Below are 3905 nucleotides of genomic sequence, written 5' to 3'. Positions count from 1 at the left end.
CCGTAAAACAATAAGACAAGGTACGACCTCTCTCATGCTCCTAGGATGTGGGGGTGAACACCCTAGAATGTTACAGACCTCCTAGGATGAGACATTCTTTCAATATGCCACCAACTATATACTTCTACACACAAATGATTACATGCAGCATTCTACCATATGCAAACTTACTGTATATCATTAAAAGATTATACTGACTACTAAGTACAATTTTCTTATTAACAAATTCCATCATTTGTAATGAAGAAAAAATTTTCACAGACTCTTCTCGTTTATGTGTCCTCTGTAAAACAATGGGGTTAGAACACATCGTGGCAAAGTAATATGCACATTTTGTAGTCCATCTTCTGTCGCTGATTGTAATGTAATGACTGTAATTTCAGCAGGGTGGACAGCTGGCGTCACATTGTTAAGGAGAGACAAATGTAATGCTGTTCCAATTCTGAGCGCATGGTCCTTCTAAAGTCCTTAGCAATACTCCTACCCACTCTTCATTGACCTCGATGAGGCCAGGAATAGGAGATAGGAGGTACTTTTTTGAATGCGCCCTAGGTTTGGCCTGTTTACCAGGTTATCTGGGGGAACCTGCACGAAACAGCTGGTCTTCTTTTACTGACATTGACAAAGAAGATGATAATTAGGTGTGCACAGCTGAAGAACGTGAAATCCAAAGCTTCACCCAAATGGGAGAAAAGTGCATGGAGGATAATTGACTTGGAGGAAAGAGAGAAACTAAAGCAAACCGACAGCCATTATGGCAAAATTATTTCAGGAGAGGGGGTTTACTATGCTTCATCTAACTAACAATGCAGTAAACCAACTGCCCAGTTGCATATACAGTACAGCAAACACAGGTGACCTGCCATGTGACCAGCCAAACTCATTCTCTCTGCCTTTCTCTCTTTTTTCTCTTAAAACCATATATATGCATTAACCACAGATGGAATAATGGTAAAGCTTCTTTCTGTGTGGGTGATCACAGGAGGTGGTGTTGCCTGATGCAGTATTCTCCGTCTGTGTTCCCGTGGAAACTGTGATAGTAGGATGCACTGAATGACTGACCCTCTTTAGCATGTCAAAAGATAGCTATGCACAATAATCACAAGTCACAATCATTTTTACATGAGTAGGTTTTCTTGGTATACATGATATGATCAGCTGACCCGCTCCTCTTTGTGGATTTGCACAAATGAATTCAAGATGTCGGCAGATTTTTCACATGTTTTTTGGCTGATACCATCCTCTACACTGCCACAATACTGTATACTGTCTTTATATTAGACTGTATACAGTTGGTATAAAGGTGTGACAAGCTAACCTTTGCATCCCATACAAACTACAAAGTATTTTCTGGTAATATTTGAATAACACAAAGTTAGTATACCTTAGTTTGTTTTTGCAGGAATATCTAATATATGATTAAAATTATGACATCACATCACATTTAAGGTTTACATTTTTTAAAGTTTATCAGGCATCACTGAGCATCCTTACCTTTAAATCTAACTTCTCTTCTCAACATGTCCTGTCTTTTCTTACATTTTTAACTGAGTGAATTTATCTCACACTCTTTTCTCTCCCTGTGAAATACAGCATCTGAACCTTTAGCTAACAACACACTATGTGACAAACTGCACACAAACAGTTTGTGTGTTTGCTGATGTTTGTTGAGCTGCTAGAAACATTGAATTTGAAATTACCTGCCACTTAAAATAACCAGAAAAACCCAAAACAAAACATTGCTCTCTTCATGCTTCCTCTTCTTCTGTCACGCTACCTAGATTCTGAATTACTGCAACTACAACAGTTTTGGGCATGTTTGTCACCAGTGTCAAGCTTTTATGAAAAATAATTGAACTTTTTCTTTTATTCTTCACATTTACTGATGATACTGTACCTTCATCTTTTAGTTACATGCATACACCTTGGTTATTGGAAATGCCTAATCAGACAATCACATGGCAGCAACTATATTTACATGACAACATTATCGCCACCCGCTACACTTCAAACATCAGAATGGAGAAAGTCATTTAAGTAACTTAGAATGTGGCATAGTGTTTGTTGCCAGACGGGCTAACAGATCTTCTGGGATTTTTGTGCACAACCATTTCTAGGGTTTTATAGAGAATGTCCTGAAAAAGATGATCTATCCAATGAGTGTCAGTTGTCTAGGTGAAAAACACCTTGCTAATGTCAGTGGTCAGAGGAGAATGACCAGATAGCTTTGAGCTAATAGGGAGTAACCTAAAATAATTACCAGCCAAGGTATGCAGAAGAGCTTCTCTGGTCGCTATGGTAGAGCGTAAACATTTCTTTCAAAATAAGACACACAACTACAACATGGGAAAAGACCCAGGGAAACCGGAGCTTCAACTCTCGTGGCCTGGTACCAAATGACTTGATTGGGGACCGCTGCAATAGAGCAGCAGCTTTGGGATGTCCCAGAACAGGACATTTAAATAAAATCTGCAGGAACTGTGTGATGCTATCACAACAGTATGGACCAACATCTCTAAAAATCTTTCCAGCGCCTTGGTAGTTAAAATAAATAAATTCAAGGATGTGGAAAGAAAAAATGAAAAGTAGTTTTCAAAGTGAGGTGTAATGAAACAGCCTTGTGCTGTCAGCCATTTAATTTTATTCCACTAAGCTAACATACCCAACATACTAATAGAGAAAGGAGCCCTGTAGGCCATCTGCTTCGAAAACACATTGCTGCCTTGCTTGTCAAACCACAATCATTTTTGGCCAGGGACAGAATGTTCCTCTTGCAAGACTATTTGCTGGGTAAGTAAAGCAATGCATTAAAGTAACAGGTAGTTACCATATAATAGTAGTTAATACGAGTGACTGCATAATACTGCTTTAACACTTCTGGCTACCTGAATTGGTGGAGCTTATGAAAATCGTACTTTTACCTTAGTTTTGATCTCTGCTATTGCTGAGAAAAACATCTGGCCTGCACTTTAAACATGATCTTTCCTCATTACAGATCCTTTACTCTTACCATTCTTGTATTCTCACCACAGCTAACAAATCACATATTAATCTCCATTTGATATTTTGTAATTTTGCTGCATTTTCTAATGTTCTGCTTGTTGACTAATAGGGGTGCTTATCATTGTGCATTGTTCAGTTTATCACTAAACGCTCTAAATTTGTACATATAAATTACATCTCTAAATTACAAACAACCTACTTTTATAAACTCCTGTTTTATAAAAGTGAGCTTGCTGCAAGCACATATTTGAAGGTCAGGTCTTAAGAGGGAAAAATCCTCCTAACTGTGCCAATTCATTAATCTAAAGCTCAATGCAGGAACAAAATGTATTTGGATGATGAATGTCCAGATCAAAGGCTTTTGCTCCCCCAAAGGCATGAAATTACACAGAAGTAAAGCTCTAGCTCTTTTTATGAATTTAATTCGTGATACTAGACCAGGTAATTTTTTTTTCAGATTTATATTGTAGTGTTTTAACGATGCTTGATACACAGATTTTTCTGAAGAAGCCAAAAGCATGGGTAGAACATGCTTTTAATTAATTAATAAGCAATTAATTAATAATAAGCACTATAAAAAATAACAAACAGAAACAGCCCAAATAGTAAGACATGGCATATGAAGAATTACACTGAAGCAGACATGGAACTAACAAGTATGTAATGAGTGTATGGTGGAAATCTGGTTATGTATGATCTTAATTGTCAGTTTTAAATGAAATATTGTTGTGGTGTTTTAACATATAATAGACCTTTGTGCCGTCTCACCCTTTTCTTTTTCAATTTTGTTGAGTCAGAAGACCCTGACTCTGAAGTAAGAACGTTGGAGAAAGTGTGCAATGCTTACAAACTGGGACACTTTAAAACATTTTAAACCAGACATCCCAATTCATCTTTCTTTG

Source organism: Pundamilia nyererei, unplaced genomic scaffold (genome assembly GCF_000239375.1).
Source record: "Pundamilia nyererei isolate P.nyererei 1_Seehausen unplaced genomic scaffold, PunNye1.0 scaffold00078, whole genome shotgun sequence".
Taxonomy (NCBI): Eukaryota; Metazoa; Chordata; class Actinopteri; order Cichliformes; family Cichlidae; genus Pundamilia; species Pundamilia nyererei.
This window is presented reverse-complemented; position numbering follows the sequence as displayed.